The 18041-nt window shown below is 34.2% G+C and overlaps 1 protein-coding gene across 1 annotated transcript in view; it reads right to left on the reverse strand.

The window, feature by feature from the left end:
• LOC118743892 (multiple C2 and transmembrane domain-containing protein) overlaps positions 1–12826 on the reverse strand; it is a 110783-nt gene extending 97957 nt beyond the window's left edge. Inside the window, exon 1 of the mRNA XM_036476655.1 lies at positions 12616–12826. The gene's annotated coding sequence lies outside the window, so the exon portion shown is untranslated. The remainder of the gene's footprint in view (positions 1–12615) is intronic.
• Between the last annotated feature and the right edge of the window lie 5215 nt (positions 12827–18041).

Raw genomic sequence — 18041 nt, forward strand, 5'->3', positions numbered from 1 at the left:
GAGATGAATAAATAAATGATATAAAGTAAATTATTACTATTCAGAATTTTTGAAAGTTCCTTAGCGTCGTAATGCGTCGTCAAAGTGGCGGCATGTGCAAAGCGGCTGAGTGCAGTGAAGTGTAAAAATTAAATGCATTAAAATTCTGTCACAAAGTTTCGTCTTTAGTGTAGAATGATAAAAAAAACTTTGTTTGCAAATTTATAATTATATAAATTTTTAATGCGGAGACTTGACAAAATTTTTTAACGGACCCACTTACTGAATTCTAGTAGTTTGTCAGCATTGTGCGACGTCGGATACTCTGCTGAGGTATATACATACATACACACGTATACACATGTATATAATATAGCATTACTCTAGGGCCATGTTATTAAAATTTATCACATTTTTTTTCTATTCTAACTGCCGTTTTCACCAGTAATTTAAATGAAAAATAATTTTTTTATTTTCTGTCAACTTCCATATAAAATTTGAAAATATTAAATAATTTTTCACTTAAGATGGCTTTTGTTAATTTAGCTGTAAGCATTTCTGTTTTTTTGTAGAAATATAACTCCTATTTGTAAAATTGGATAAGTAAGAGTTCTAAACAACCTTTTCACTAAATTGGAACGTATCCAGTTAAAATAATTTATTTTCTATCGTTCAGAACTTTATCAGACGAAATAAACGAAGGTCTAATCTCAAAGGATGCTGAAAAAATTAGGAGGAGACTGGGTACTTTTAATTAACATTGTTATTGACCTTCATAATTAGACTTTAGGTTTTCATAGTGTCAGCGTCGAGGTCATTTGACGGTCAAATAGGGCAGAAAATTTATTCAATAAAAAAAAAAGGTTTTTGTTTATATTGCCGCTGCATCCGAATATTGGGGTCCCTTAATTCCTCAACGTCATCTAGAGGTCATGCCAAGGTCATCCTCAGGTAAAATTCGAAAGAATTTTATTGAATTTTCAGGTTTTATCAATGAATTTTTCCCTACTTGACCTTCAACTCACGTGGCGTGATGGAGGCAAACGCATAAAGGAGTCAATATTGGTGACAAGCAAAACAAAAACGAGAATGGAAAGAAAGTGCCGAATTTCGACAACTGTTCTAGTACTAGTACTAGTAGTACATTTAAATACAACAACAACATACTTACACGGACGTACTCAGACCTGGTCGCGATATTAATATTACGTCAACAATACTCTTTTATAAGTGTGAAGGATGTGAGTATAAATACGTATGTATACGTGCGCAAGAGCACACCAAACACATATGTTTGTATGTACATATATACGTAGTATGTAAAAACAACAATAAAGCACTGCTGTGCGTGTGCATGCAAACATTAATTTGCATATAATTAAAAAGAAAAGCTTTGTAGGAACGGCTTTCGTGGCGACATCGAGGTCGACACTCATTGAAAAAAAAAAATAACAAAAAAGCAAAATTTGTCACAAGTGTAGGCTGCTTTTAAAACACATATCGCTACCTAAAGTTGAAAAGGTACCAAGTCCACATTTTACAAAATTTAGTTATAGATGCAGAATGGCAGCGAATGCGAAACTACATCGATATTTCATCTCTCCTGCATAATTAAAAAAATGGACTTGGCACGTTTTCACTTTCAGGTAACAATATGTACATATGTACTTAATTTCGTGTTTCTACAAAGAGTTTGACCTGACGTTAGTGGTGGTGCACAAGTACTTAACATGCAAGAGGGCTTTGATTTGCATAAAGTCATACCATTTTCTTAATGCGTATTACAAAAAATTTCAAATGTGGGTAATTATGTTTTTAAATTTTCATTGTTTTTCTCTCTTTTATGGCATAATTATTTCGAATTTAATCTCACAAAGAAATATATATATTTTTTTAAATACAAAGGGCGCACTACTCGCAAGGAAGGTCGCCTCTTCCAGAAGCATATTGATTAAAAACTACATACATTACGGTTATTTGCCTTACGTTAAGATATTTTTAAGAATAAATAAACTCGAATTCAGTGCGTCGAATAACATGGGAATATAGAATTATTATTATTCCGCATTGCACTGAGAATTTTGTAAATAATTTTTTGAATTAATAATATCTATTTTCGAAATTAAAAGATTTTTTCATATAATATATTTGTGTGGTTTTGAGTAAACTTTTGACAATATTTTTATAGAAAAATAACAAAAAAATTTGCTAGAAAAACGGTGTGAATATTTATGAAAAAGTCAACACGTGAACATTTCTATAAGTCATTGTAAATGTAAATGGGGCTATCACGAAATTTCTGATGCATAAATTTACTTAAAAATTGTGTTCAAAAATGGCAGTGTCATAGAAGGGAAGTCAAGTCAAGTAATTATTACTTTTAATTTAAAAATAAATACAAATTTGGCATTCACATCTTTGCATTTTGAACCTCCGAACGTCAAATAGTTTTAAGAGAAGCTTTTTCATGGCACAAACACATAGGTTTCCTTTGCCTGCCGATGGCTAACCGCTGTTAGAAAACACTTTTTCTAATTTAGATATTGCTCGAGCCATGAAACGTGGTCCTGCCGCGACCACTTGTGTTGTATTATTAGTATTAAAAATCTATCGTTTAAAAGGCCACAATAAAACCAGTAATTGCCCAATGCACATGTGGTCGATTAAATGCTAGAGGTTTATGTCATTCACATTTTGTCATTCCTCGCGCGCCGCCACCAAGTTAGGAAAATATCGGCGAGGCGGCGGCGGCGGCGTTCGACGTCTAAGGAATTTTGTACCAAATTTTCATGATGTATGCACATTGGAATACATCGCTTGAAGGAATTTCTTCATCTCCTCTTTTTTATTACCTCCCTTTTATTAGCTCGGGATGTAACTATGTAATATTGATGCGCCTAAAAGATGCAGCTATTTATATTCTCACGTTACATACATGATGACAGTACGAATGGAAATTATAATAGCGAGGTTTTAGTTTTTTAAACTATAATTTTATTATTGGTACTGAAGTTGACTACGCCGCCGCCGGCAAGCCTGTCGGCGTGAACCTCTATTAAGTGCAAATTTCACTTCATTATTCAAATGAAAGCTCTATTTAAAATTTATTTATTTAATCATAAAAGCAAATTGATATATATACATATGTACATATGTATGTACTCTTATACAAATTACTTATGAAAGAAACAATAATATTTACGAAAGAGAGAAAAAAAAACAATTTTACACGTGTTAGTACTTGCTAACATAAATTGGAGTTTACAAACATACCTATGTTAATACGAATATATATATGAGTAATTTGTTGAGTAAAAGAAGGGTAAACAAATTTATTTTCATTTGGGGTATAGTTGGACATACAATGCATAACACGTACAACATGTAAATAGATTAACACCAGTAACAAGATATGTACATTTGTTTTAATAAATAAAATAAATGGTTGGCCATTTATTTGTTTTTGCCACATGCGGCATGCCACACACATACTACACACAAATGGTGATTTCAGGGCAACGATAAGCTATTGAATTACTAGAGCTGCAAATATCAGGAGAATATTTGTACTTACTAGAGACAAAAAATATCTAAATCAGAAATTATTAGTATTTACGTTATCTCAGGACTAAGACCAGGTATTCCTAGGACCGCAGCCATTTACTTGTATAGCACTCTCACCTTCACCGTCAGAAAGTGGTGGAATCTTTCGCTCAGCAATCACTGGGAGCCTTCTGGCGGATGCAGATGGGCAAAACTCATGTTGCCTTCAATCTTGGAGGGTTTGCTAGATATTTGCTTTTGTTGAACAGACTGGACTGTAGACAACTTGTGGTACTGTTGACGGGACACTTAACGTCGCACAAACACCTGACGGTTATAGGTACATACTTGACCACCACATTTTCCCTTCCTGCCTTGAAGAGGATAAAACGGCGAAATACTTTTTGTGTCACTGCTACGGAAAACGCAATTTATTTTTAACCTTAACGCAATTTATTTTTAACCTTTTTCCGATGCATAAAAGAAAGATGTGGTTATGTAGCAAGCAATTGTATCTATTCAAGTGAAAAGCCATATATGTCTAATGTAGACTGCATCACTCCCCATACAAAAAAAAAATGGTACTATGTTTCCATTAGAATTATAAAATTTATATTAAATTATATTTTAAGACGTCCACCAAAATATTGCGGAAAAATATTAAGATTTAAGTGAGCTGGACCGATTTGAAAATACCTCCAAAACTTGAGTTTTTTATGAATAAAAATAGTTACTTAAAGTTTTATTTTTGAAAAAATCCCCTCAAATGACAAAACGGTTTAAGTTTGAAAAATTTGGGCAAACATATTTAAAAAAAATTTAAAAAAAAAATTGAACGGAATCGTAGTGACGAGATTTTTGATGCGGTTTTTTAACTTTTTTCAAAGATTGGTATAAGAAAATCGTAAATAACTGAACCTAAACTCTTTCGATTTAGACTTAAGAGGTGTCGTTAAATTAAATTAAATAAATTTTTATTTGTTTGCTAATAAACTCATTCAAAGGATGAAAGTGAAAGGTAGGATGAACGAACGTCATTCAAGGTTAAATTAAGATGTGTTGGTAATTGAAAAAAAAATATCAAAATTGGGACACGAATGACTTTTTTTTTTGATAGAAATAAAAACAGTGTGAAAATACTTTTCTACTGAGATCCCAAAGATGAAAAGATTTTCAAATATTTTTATGCAGATTTTGTAAGCTTAATCTAATTTGTCATCTGAGGGGACTTTTTTCAAAAAGTTCTTTAATAAACTATTTTTATTCATAAAAAACTTAATTTTTGGAGGTATTTTCAAATCGTTCCAGCTCGCTTAAATCTAAATATTTTTCCGAAATATTTTGGTGGACGTCTTAAAATATAATAAATTTTGTAATCCCGGCGGAAAAAAACGCGACTTTTTTTGGTGACGCAGTCTAATGTACATATATTAAGTGCTGGAATAAAATTCCACACATAAAAATAGTTGCATAAATACTCAAACTAGAATAAGTCTTCATCAAATTTAACAACGCTTTAATGAGGCTTAGATAAGTTATTGCTTAATTTTTGCATTCGTCTATAAGCCATAATTTCAACGGTTATTAAATATTTTATGTACCATATACAACCGGACCCTAACTTGCCACAATGCTTAGACATATGTATGGTGGTGCGTATGTATGTGCCTACTTAACGCGCACGCTAAACTTTGATATTGTTGTAATAAATAATTGAAATGTTTCGTCAAAGTAATAAAATTAATAGCGCATACATATCCTTTGTTAAGATGATGACTAGGTGCAAGTTTTCCTTCATGTAGCCAGAAAATTGCGCAAAATACGAAAATACCAGTAAAACAATTAAATTACGCAAGTGTCAGCAAAGTCAACGTCAAACGTGCACACACACAATACAAACAAACGGTGGTGAATGAGTAAATGGCTTTGTGATGGCCAAGGATAGTATGAATGTCAAGCTGACATATATACATACATACATACTTGTTGGCAGACATGATTGTATGTGCAAAAACAAAAGGCTCTTTGTTTTTGTGGCGGTTGCAAGCGCCATCAGACGGCGGCCGCAAGGTTATTGGCTCTGATGACGTGCGAAATGAGTGTTTTTCTGGGGTTTTACTCCTTTTGTATATATCTACATAGATGTGCGCATGTGAAAGCATATTTCTTTGCTGTTTGTTTTCAAGTCAAAGCTTTCAGGCAACAATTTGCATATACATACATATATAGGTAAGTACATAAACCCGTATGCGTGTACTTGTGTGTCATCACGTGTGCTCGTCCTCATCGATACTTATTCTCTTTAGTGAATTATATATGAACTTGCATTCATATTATTTACGTGCCCGTAAGCACTTAAATACAAGCTCGCCCATACATATGTTTTGTATGCTTGCAAATGTACGAGTACATTAGGGTACGACAATTCGTCCAGTTAGGAAATGCTCCGATTTTTATAAAGGGGTTACGTAAAGTCATTCGCAGAAACCAAAAATATCATTGTTTTATTTAGAGTATTCAGTATAATGTATTTAATTATGGTTGTGCATAATTCATCACTCCTCTAAGAAAAGTCTCATGACGCGTTATTTACTAAATTCTGCTGCTTTCAATAATGCAATTCGCTAAGGTATATAAACAAATTCTTTTAATACTGAGTTAACATTAACATCCAGATTTCGATGAGGATTGAGTGAAGCTACCATATATTATTTAGCAAATTAGTTTTTAAGTAGAAAACGTTTCTTTCAGTCGAGGCAGTCGTGTATTTAAAGCAAAGGAGCTATGACTCTAACAGCCATATTATTGAATAAGTATATTATTTGCGCATGGAATAAAATGGAATATAAATAAGTGTTCTGAGAGACCACTTATTTAGTGGCGCAGGTTTGATTTACGACACCTTAAGAAACAGGCTTGAACCGGAAAAGGTAGCAACTTTACTTTTTATTAAATGCAATGCCCCAATTTTTGAATTTAAGTACTTATGTAATAAATCAAAATTTTCAACGCCAACAACAAGGCTGTATGCTGCGATCGGAAGCACGCGGCTATAGAGGGAAGCTAGATTTACTTTCCATAATAGAGCAAGAGAGACTGAAACACACTCGAACATTTATTCGGAAAGTTTTTAAAATAATTGAGCGGTTTTCGTAAGGCTCCAGGATCAAGGATACTTCTTGCAAGAACAACTGTGGCGATCTAGTGACCGACACTTTCCCACTGTCGAATGATAACAGCGCTACTGAAACTAGTCTAGAAAATGAACTCCGGACGAGTAAGACGGAATCGATTTCTCACCGCTCAAATAAGTTTATACACGCCGCCATGCGCTCAATCTAACACAGGATCAGACTCCTTCATGTAAAAAACCTATGAGGAGAAGTTCGGAGCAATACCACCAGTTCTGAAAGTATTCAGCGAAGTACCCACAGATGGTGACAAACGAAAGGAAAGATCTTTTCTGTGAAGGAAAGGCCGGATAGAGGCACAGCAAAGAAGCGACTGGCGTGCTTTATTGCACTTGACCGAAATCGCATAGGCGTCAACATCGCCAAACAATAATAAAAAGAGGCAAGAAAGCCTGAACACATATTTGCGGTCATGTTAATGTCAAAATATTTAGTCAAGCCATGTACAGAAGCTTAAACAAACCCTTGTAAAGGAATATGAAAACATTGACATGACTACACCTTGTAATTGCTGAATGACATGCACAATAGCTACGGTGACCATATTTACGGAAGCCCAATACGGGAAAAAAATAATTTTGCAAATTTTTCCACAAAAGCTTACAGATCTTAAAGCCTTCTTCAATGATCCTAGATGTAAATATTAGCCCTGAAACAGTATCCTTATAGTAACATCACAAATTTATAGAACAATTTTCTCAAGATTTTTACCCCGTAAAATTTTTCAAAAAAATTCATTAAATTTTTGTATAATAAAGTGCAATTTTGAAGTCGCTAAGGCTTACCATTAATTTTTGGATTTTTTTCTTGTTGATGGTGTTACGTACTTTTTTCATACAAAGTAATTTTTTTGAAAGGGAAGCAAATGAGCAGCACTTTCTACTCGCACTTTATTATACTCAATTTTAATGAGTTACAAAACTGCAAACCCAAATTTTTTCTAAAGATTCTAATAAAACAGTTTGAAATTATGGTGAAATATTGCAGAATTGGTTTTTAAAGTTTTTGTAAAAAGTTGGAAATTTGGTATTATATGCGTTTTGTTAGAAAAAAAGCCTTGCTTTCATAGAATAAATATATAAATAATAATTAAATAAACTAAGGGCAAATAGCCAAAATCTACTAAAATATCAAGTCCTCATTTCTCTTTTGGTCAGTGTATGTATTCCTCGATTCGAATAACAGGCATTCAGCTAAGAAAATAATAACTGTTTGTGGAGAAAATTACGATCATACAGCAAAATCACTTAAAACTCGTCCATATGCTTGCCATTTTAATGAGCCTTAACGGCGTCGAAAAACCAGAAAACCGTATAAAAAAAAAAAATAAAAAATAAATTACCAGGACGGATGGTCACCGTAACAATAGCGTTGGAGTGCACACGGATATACATATTTGTTCTTACATAAGCTGACATGTATTATTACGATCCTTACATATTACTTAGATATGTATATATGTATGTACATAAGTATGACACATATCCATAAATATACATATGTACGTTTCGACTAAAATAATATTGCATGAACTCGTGTGCTGTTGGCTTTTAATCAACTTATTTGAAATGGCTTTATAAAATGCAACACTTGCTGTGCAACGTTTGCCAGAATTCTGTTAATTGAATACTCCAGCCCACGCAAATGGTTGGAGCCCCTAAAGCGCTCTGAAACGCGCGGCATTTTTGAGCTCAAATAGCTGTTGTTGCAGCTAGGTCATTGCACTTTAGTCAATCTATACATATGTACATACATACACACATATATTTTTTTTTATGTTCAGTGAAGTTAAGCGCTCACTTCAAATGGCCTCGTTGATTCAATTTGCCGCAAAAAGATGGAAAAGAAATTAATTCTTCCTTTACGAAAAAAACGATCAATTTATTATTTTATGAGATCAAAGTCATGTTGGTATGCTTGAAATTCAATATATTTCGGTTATTTATGCATGCAGAGCAGGTGTCATACGCGCAAAAATTTTATTTCTTCCAACACTTGTTTGCATATATACGTTCCCAGCAAGAAATCGGCTGATATTAGAATATGGTTCTCTTTTCATGAATGTAAAATGCTGTATACAAAAACTATATGAAGACTATGAAAGTATATGTATGTAAAATCGTAGCCAAACTTTAGGAATTGTCTTGAAAATATGTCAGCTGTTGGATCGGGTTCAAACTGAAAGCTTATATTTGTGCTACAAAGTGTTGATTATTGCAAACAGGCATGTAACTCATCAGCGGTATTTTGAGCGAAACTTAACTTGGAGCGTTTGTGTTGAGTCACCTGATAGTAACTTAATTATTTCGCCAGCTTTCAACCTCATTCCATATAACAATTTCACACACCTGAATAATGTTACACACTGGGTTCTCTTTTAAACTCATGTTTAGTGATGATTTAAGAGCTCAATGCGCTTTTTTCCCTCCTTCCATCAACGTGGCGGCAATACCTGAAGAAGCAAGAGCTAACGCAATATTTCCATTTGAACGAATTTTCGCTGGAAGAAAGGTGTTTTTCCAGTTCCATCTGTAGGGTTGGCCACAGCTTGCATTATGATAAAAGAAACAAACCGTGTTTCTGGAAGGATTTCCGACGTATTTTCTTGAATATTTCTGTTATATGATTGCGCTGTGGCCAGTTCTCTGTCGAACGTTGCATTGATGGACATACTTACTTGTACATGGCGTATGAGTAACATTTTCCATGGTAAAGTTGGATTTTTTTGAAGTGAAACTTCTTTAGCCGCGGTTGGTTGGTTGGCAGTAAATTGGCAAATTCAACGGAAATTGCACACGAAAATGGTAGGGGCTGAAACAAGTACTTCTTGACTTCTTGAGTGTATGCACATGGCATTAATCTAACAAAAACATGCAAATAAAAGAATAAAGAATTTCACTTAGAAAAAGACCAACACAAGAATGAAAGTAAATCTGAGTATGTACGTTCATAGATAAAGAAACGGATAAAGGCAAAGGTAAAAATAAAAACAAAAACAAAGATGCGCAAAGATAAAGAGTAAAACTTTCTGTAACGGGCCACTAAAAATTAAGTAGTAGAATTTCAAATTTGTTTTGGCGGGTATTCAAAGGTCTATATGTCAAAATTAATGTCTTAAAATATTTTTTGAAAATTTAAATTTTTCAAAAATTTATTCATAAATGAATTTTTGACTTTCTTTCCATCAATTTTATATCTTAATTGCTATATTTTTTCGATTCTGCTACTTTTTTTGAATACACCACTAAAATTTGGTTACTTTTATTGAATATTTACGGAAATATAGTAATTAATATATAAAATTGATGAAAAGAAGTTCAAAAATTCATTTATGAATAAATTGGTGAAAAATTTTAATTTTCAAAAAATATTTTAAGACATTAATTTTCATATATAGACCTTTAAATATCTGCCAAAACATATTTGAAATTCTACTACTTAATTTTTAGTGGCCCGTTTCAGAAAGTTTGACTCAAAGTCAAAAATTAAGATCAAGGTAAATTTAACACTTTACTTATATATATAAGGGCAAAGGTGAAGGGGAATATGTAGACAGAGCAAATGATAAACATAAAAATAAAAACAAAGATAAGTATAAAGAAAAAGATGAGAATATGGATACCGATAAAAGTAAAGATGAAGATAGAGAAAGAAAGCTTAAAATAAAGGTAATTATAGAGAAAAGGATATAGATAGGGACACAGACTCAATATGGGAATTATTTCGGGATTTTAGAGATTTTCGGTGTTCTCGGAACTTATCGATATAATAATCGATATTTTTGTAGGGTCTGTTATCAATATTTTTATCGATTTAGTTATTGATTTAGATATCGTTATTTTCGGAATTTTTCGTTAAAATAATCGATTTTTTTATCGGTTTCGTCATCGATATTTTTATCGATTTTGTTTCCGAAATTTTTGTTGATTTTGTTGTCGATTTTTTTCGATATTTTTTCCGAATTTGTTATCAAAATTTTTATCGATTTTGTTATCTATATTTTTTAGTGACTTTGTTATCGATATTTTTATCGATTTTGTTACCGATATTTTTTATCGAATTTGCTATCGATATTGTTATTAATGTTTTTATCGATATTTTTATCGATTGTTTTATCGTTATTTTAATCGATTTGGTTATCAATATTTTTATCGATTTTGTTTTCGATATTTTTGTCGGCTTTGTTTTCGATATTTTGATGGATGTTACTATCAATTTTGTTATCGATAGAGTATAAATATAAAAATAAAGATAAAGGAAAACAGAATAACATAAATGTAATCTAGATAGCACCTTAAGCAAAAGCCGATGTATGTTTGTACATATCGTCGTTTAAAGTGCAAAAGCGCGTATCAACAAAATGCAAAACCGCGTATCAGCAAAATGCAAAACCGCGTATGTGAAGTTGTAAAATGTATTTTTTAGAGGGCAAAAACACTCGTATTTGAAAATGGTTCTCCTTTTTTATAAAGCAATCGCATTTCTGGCTAGTATATTTCAGGACGAATGGATAAGGATTGAGCCAAGAGCTTGTGTCAGCAAATCAAATTTTTGGCAGCCAATGTTAGTTACGCGGTTTTGCAGAATGACGATACGCGGCTTTGTACTTTAAACCACGATATGTATGTATATTGGTTGTGAGATAAACTAGATATGTTACGTAAGTTTCACTTCTCCAGTGTGGCCCAGGCACACTTACTTTATTTTCATTCTCAATGCAAATTTAAAATGAAGATTTCTTTCCCCGATGTCTAAATTTAGTATCCCCGCTAAACTGATACGGCTGTGTAAAATGGCGTTGAGCAATACCACCAGCTCCGTCAGAATTGGGAAGAACCTCTCCGGGCTGTTTGATACCAAACGGGGTTTCAGACAGGGCGAATTCCTTTCATGTGATTTCTTTAATCTGATGCTGGAGACTATAATAAGAACTGCTCAGGAAAAATGTATACAAGAGTGTACAATTGGTGGCGTATGCCGATGACATAGACATAATCCATAATTTTTCAAGTTAATTCAGGAAGCAAAGCGATTAGGTGTGGTGGTCAGCGAGGACAAGACGAAGTATCTCCGATAATAAAGTCAGTTTCGAAATCCAATGCAGAATTACTCTTGCCAACAAGTGTTATTTTGGACTGAGTAGGCAATTCATGACTAAATTCATCTCTCGAAATACGAAAACAACACTCTTCAATAAAATGGAGCTTTACAGTTACAAGGGTATAACGCTGCGAATTTAAATACAGCGACTCAGCTGGCTTGTCCATGTCGCTCAAATCCAGCTCTGAAAATATTCAACTCCGAACACGCTGTTGGAATCAGAGGAAGAGGGCGGCCCCCACTGCGATGGAAAGACCAAATAGAGAATGACTTGGCTTCAATTGGCAGTTCCAATTGGCGTCAGTTGGGTCAGAAGAGAAATGACTGACGTGCTTTGTTGAACTCGGCCAAAATTGCTTAGGCGGTTACAGTGGCAATAGGAAGAGGAAGATACCATACATTTAGACATCATTTTTTGAGCATATATTCTCCAAGTCTTCACAGGCGGCTTTGAACTGTTCAGCTGGCATATTGTTGTTGTTGTTGCTGCAGGTGCTTTGTTGGTTTTAACCGCCATTATTGTTGCTCTAACATCCTTTCGGTCGACAGGAGACACTTTGTTCTGGGTCCTTCTTTAATTAATGGTCGGTAAAAGGTACGACATATCGAGGGCTTATATTCAATACCCTCTATCTGCACTTTTCACAAAAATGAGATTCTGATATAAAAAATCCACCTAAGACTCAACTGCCATTGGTGGTATTAATGTTAACCTTATATAACGCTTAACAGAAGAATTTACTATTAAATTGCAATAATATTCGAAAAATAAACGACTCAATATGTGTATGCCGGAACTTACTCATACATAGATATGTGTGCGTGCGTGCGTGCGGCACTGGCGCCATTGCGCCTTTCGCCCTGCTGTCTGCTATTTTTATTACTACTTATTTAGGCTCACACTGGTTGCCACTGATTTTGTGCTTGTCGCGTTGTTGTTATTTGTATGCGTTTCTCTTATTTGCTGCCGCTGGTGTTGTTGAAACAAAAGAAAAAAACATTATAATATTTTATGCCACTTTATTACTTGATTGCCATACGTACAAGCAGTACCTACTACAAAACAAACAAACAAAAAACGTAAACTTAACGTTAAGGCTCGTCCTCCATATTCGGACTTTTCAAAACCTTTGAACACACACAAGTGCACAAATACGTATATATGTATTCACTTTTGTAAAAACCTTTACTCGCGGTTGCGCTCGGGTACGGGGTAATCCCGGCAATGCCGTAATTGGATCGAGAAGCAAACTCTTATAATTTTTGCAACACTTTTTTTGTTTTTTTTTTCTTTTTTAAGAGACTAAATTGCCACTTAGTTTAAGCGATTAGGACACATTTTTATTTTATTTTACTTAATACATTTTTGCACTTCGCGTCGTCGCTGCTTGTCGCTAGCTACATATTTGTTTATTCCTATTTGACTAGATTTTTTCCATCACTATTTTTTCTTCTCTCATTCCATTGTTTCATCACACTCTGCGTCCTGCGCTCGATATTGTTGCACACATCGCGTCCATTGAATTTGAGTATTCCTACGCAACTGACAGCATGGTTCGTTGGCTGGCTAACCTGCTGTTTTGGTGGCAACAATATGTGTACGCGGTCAAAGCTTTCTACATCGTTCGGTCCGCTCGGAGCGCTCAGCACCAAACAGCAACTCGCATGCCCGTCTTTCGTTCGGCTTTGAATATTTGGACAAATTACTGTTTTTTTTTTTCACTTCAATTGTCAGCTGTTGTTGCTTTGGCGTTGGCACTGGAGGGCATTTGCTCCCACTTGTTTTCACTTCACTACATATAGAAGGATACTTTTATGAATGACAGCTACTACCAGCGGGCACACTTTTGTTCAAATTGAGAACAGTTCGCACATCCTTTAACTGTAGAAAAGTATCTACTTAAGTTGGTTAAATTTGATAACTTTTCAATTTTTTTCTTAGGCAAATAAAACCAAAAAATTAGAAAAATAAGACTATTTTTGCATGGATTCGTTAGTTGCCAAAAATACTCCTCAGTTTCAGCGTATTTCAGGAAGGAATTGTAATTAAGATTTATGGAGATGCTTATCATACGTAGGTGCTGACTGAACCAAGAAAACTCCTTAGTCAGTCCCTTGGGCCTAGCCAACCTCTTTAACTCTTTTTCATGAAACCACTTTTAAACTCTTATGAAGCGGAGGAGAGCTAAGAAATTTCTTGCCTAAAAAGTCTGCTCTGCTCTTAGTTAAAGTTGGGTAACTGCAGAAGAAGTGTTCGGCCTATTTCTTCCTCTTCCAAATCTACGCAAGAATAAGCCTAACCTCGAAGAGTGCCAGTCAAGTAGCCAATGACAGGTTCCACAGCCCATGACTTTAGAAATGTCCTCTCTTGGAACGCTGATCAGTTCTTCTGTTTCTTTCTACAAGTGCCCTCATCCAACCATGACCGATTGGCCTCTTGGATAGTGTTATTTATAGTCACTAATTTGCAGGCTCCCATGGGTATTCCAATGCTACTTCTGTAAGGAAACAGTGGAAAGTTGGTACCGTTCCTGGCTAGCTCATCGACCCTACAATTTCCTGCAATATCTCTATGGCCCGGGACTCATATGTATGAGGTTGAGCTTGAAGATGGTGCTAATCTCCTTTAGGGCAGTCAGGCGCTCCTGTGCCAACTTTTATCTTAGCACTACCGTATTCATTGATTTGGTGACCGGTTGGCTATCCGAAAAGATATTACGGCTTGTGTATTAAAATACACATCCACCTTATTTATGGCTAGAACTTCTGCCTGATAAACGCAGCTGTATTCCGGAATTCGTACAGATAATTTCGATCCTAATTCCTTAGAGGAAACTCCATTATCTAGCTTAGATCTATCTGTGTAAAAATTTAATTCCCCCTGCTCTGTGTTTGACACTCTCGTGGGAAGTGTAGAAGCGTGGTCAAACCGCCGATCCTTCGATAGCGTCATACTTTATAGTCTGAGGGCCAAAGCGACGGCCATGTATTTTCGTGCCAGATTTGCAGCCGATAGATTGGTTATTACTACTAGTGCCTTTTTAAAGCGCCAGAGATGCATAAAAACGCGGTTCCTTGGACCTCAATTAATAGTTTTAAGTAACTAGCCTATTGAGTTGATGGCCATCAGTATTACATATAGCACTATAGGCCTAAATACAGAAGTCTAATGCCGATGAGTAATGAGACCGATTGGTGCATGTGTATAATGCCAATATTGGCCTTCTTAAATCTGTCTTTATATTACCTTGCACGTCAGCTTCCTATCTAATATGAGTCCTAGATATTTAACTTTATCCTTCAAAGGAATCTTCACCCTCTTCAAAATTGTCGGGTAGAGTGCAGATACCTCATGTTTCCTTGTGAAGAGAATTACTTCAGTTCCGAGTCCCCTACTCTCCGTCCAGATTCTATGTTGGCCATATTAGAGCGCAGAATGTCCATAAGGTTATATGGGTATTTGCCTTCAATGGCAATTGCCAGATCATCTGCATAAGCAAAAAATTTAGGAGGTGTACTATTGAAACGGACATCTGATGCTGATTCAGTGGGTCGAAATACATATCGTTAGGTTGGTCTGGTTAAAAGCACACACCACTTTTTTTGTGTGCTGGTGTTACCAGTCGAATTCTATACCCAGTCAATAAATGTACAGTGTTCCTTTGGAATAATATGCAGAACGTTTATTATTTGTTAGTAAAAAAATGCAGCATACATTTTTAGAGTGTGGCAACATTTTAATTATTGCACCAAACAATCTACACAAGCACAAATATCCTTGAAAAGCTTTTTCTTGATAGCAACTACATTCAAATTAACATACACACATGCATGTATAGAAGTATTCAAACGAATATGCTTTAAAAACAGCTGATTGACTAAGCTTTTTCCTCAAACACAAACAGACATACATGCATACTGGTATACTTATACATAGTATGTATTTATGTACATATGTGAGGACATGCTTCTCACACTCATGGTTGCCACTCGGCAACATTTTTCTCTACCAAATCTCTTAAGAAAAGTTACTAAAAGTTACCAAAATTATTTTTCACTGAGAAAAAGAATTTAACTGCTACATTTCACAACAAAAGTGTATATAAATACTTACAACCCGACTCTTTGTACTTAATAAATTCAACATTTATCAATTTTGGATTATTTATCAAGCATTGGGATTTTAGCATTGAAGTGTAAAGCCATTTTATTGATAAATTATGCTATTGACATTTATAATAATTGGTTTTTTTTTTAAGAAAATATTTTTCTATCAACTAATTGCTGCATTTACCGATATTTGAACCTGTGACTCACGGAATATTAGCACCGGCACCAAAAAAAATTTGGTGGGTGCTTTTAACCAGACCCACCTACCTACCCACATGTATTTCGAAAATTTGGTAGTTTTTTTTTCGAAGTGCTGCCTCTTTAATGAAACTCGAAGTCTTTTTATAATTACACACATGCAAAACATAAATCATTTCTTTCTATAAATGCAAATAGATATTTGGTTGCAAAAGTTACCAAAATTAAATAAAAGTTACCAAGTTACCAAACAGTTTAAAAGTTATCAATTTTGGTAGAAAATTACCAATTGTGGCAACCATGCTGACACTCACTCCTACCCAAGCACACCAAATGGCACTCTCAATTCTTTACTACGCAAGCTTTGCATTCGGTCTCAATTGCTCTCGGAAAATAAAAACATGTGATTTTGTGCACAGATTGCATGATATGTATTGACAGTTATTGCTAAGAAATAAATTAAATTCAGCGCACGAAAACGCTCCACTCTTTGTAAGAATGAAATCCCAATTTTTTCGACGATTTATTTTCGTCCATAGAGAATTTCTTGGTGTATTGCGATTCATTTGCTACCGGCAGACAATTTGCGGTGGCGCTTAAAGTTTTTCGGACAACAATGAATGAGCAACATTTGTTCGTTCTCAATTTATTGGCATGGTTTTGTTGATAACGTATCAAACACATGTATACAATTGTTTACATACAAAAAAAAAACAATTTATATTTAGAGAGAATATTTATGGGTGGTTGGTAAATAAACAAATACAAAACAATTGTGTGTTTACCCATTATCAGCCATTGTTTCATATGGGATGCTGATAGAGGATGGTATTTTAATTTATGTTAAAAATATTTTTTTATAATTTTTACTACTACATATAACTAAGTCAATTGAATATAAGGCTTAAACAAATTTTAATATACAAATTGACTGGACTGTGAGTCGCTTGGGCTAACACAAACTGAGTAAATTTTTTTTCCAAGGAAGCATTGCTTTAATATATTTCTATAATATTTTATAACTGATTGCAAATTTACTGCGACTAACTAAATCCAAGCTATCGTAATAAGACAAAATATAATTATACTCAATCAATGGATGACTCCTTCGTTGGGTTTTTCGGGCAAAGGAAAATAGGCAAAGAGTGAATGAATGCATTGGTTTAAGTAGAAGATTGAGCGCAGATTTAAACATTTTAAACATAATCCATTTACCAATTTCCCATTGCGTTTGGTCCGAAATTATTTGTTTTACCCTTTAAAGGACGAGCGAATAAGTGACGGTCGGATGTGTAAAGCGTTTGGCAATTGGGACAGGTGTATGTAGATATATACGGAGGCGAGAATGTAAATAGGGAATTGACATTTTAGCAAGCTTTGCCTACTTTTCTTTGTTAAAAAAATTTTTTATTCTTTTTTTATGAAAATACTGCTTACTATCTGAATAAAAACCATGTAAATCAAAATTTCAAACTTTATAGAACATTTATAAAAAAATTTTAGAATTAGAGCACACAGTTTGCGAGCCAATCAAAATTCAGTTTAATAAAGTGCAAGTTTTGAGCAGCTAGGATTTACCGTTAATTTTTGGCAATTTTTTTTTGTGGAGGGTGTTGCGGATTTTCTCCATACAAAAAAAAAAATTCGAACATACTTTGTTTGGAAGAAAATACGTGAACAAAAGATTTTCAAAAATCAAAACTTACCTAGCTACTACTTCAAATTTGTACTTTATTATACTAAAATTTAAAAAACTGCTTACTCAAAAAAATTCTTAAAAATCTTATAAAACAGTTGCAAATTTTGATGAACTGCTGGAAAAGTAAAAAGAATCGGCTAAGAATCGGCCAAACACGGTGGAGTAAAATTACGCCTATTTCTAAAAACCGCTCTAGCATACCTACAGAAAGCTACCTTTCC

Source organism: Rhagoletis pomonella, unplaced genomic scaffold, assembly GCF_013731165.1.
Source record: "Rhagoletis pomonella isolate Grant_MI unplaced genomic scaffold, Rhpom_1.0 Rhpom_scaffold_00007, whole genome shotgun sequence".
Classification (NCBI taxonomy): Eukaryota; Metazoa; Arthropoda; class Insecta; order Diptera; family Tephritidae; genus Rhagoletis; species Rhagoletis pomonella.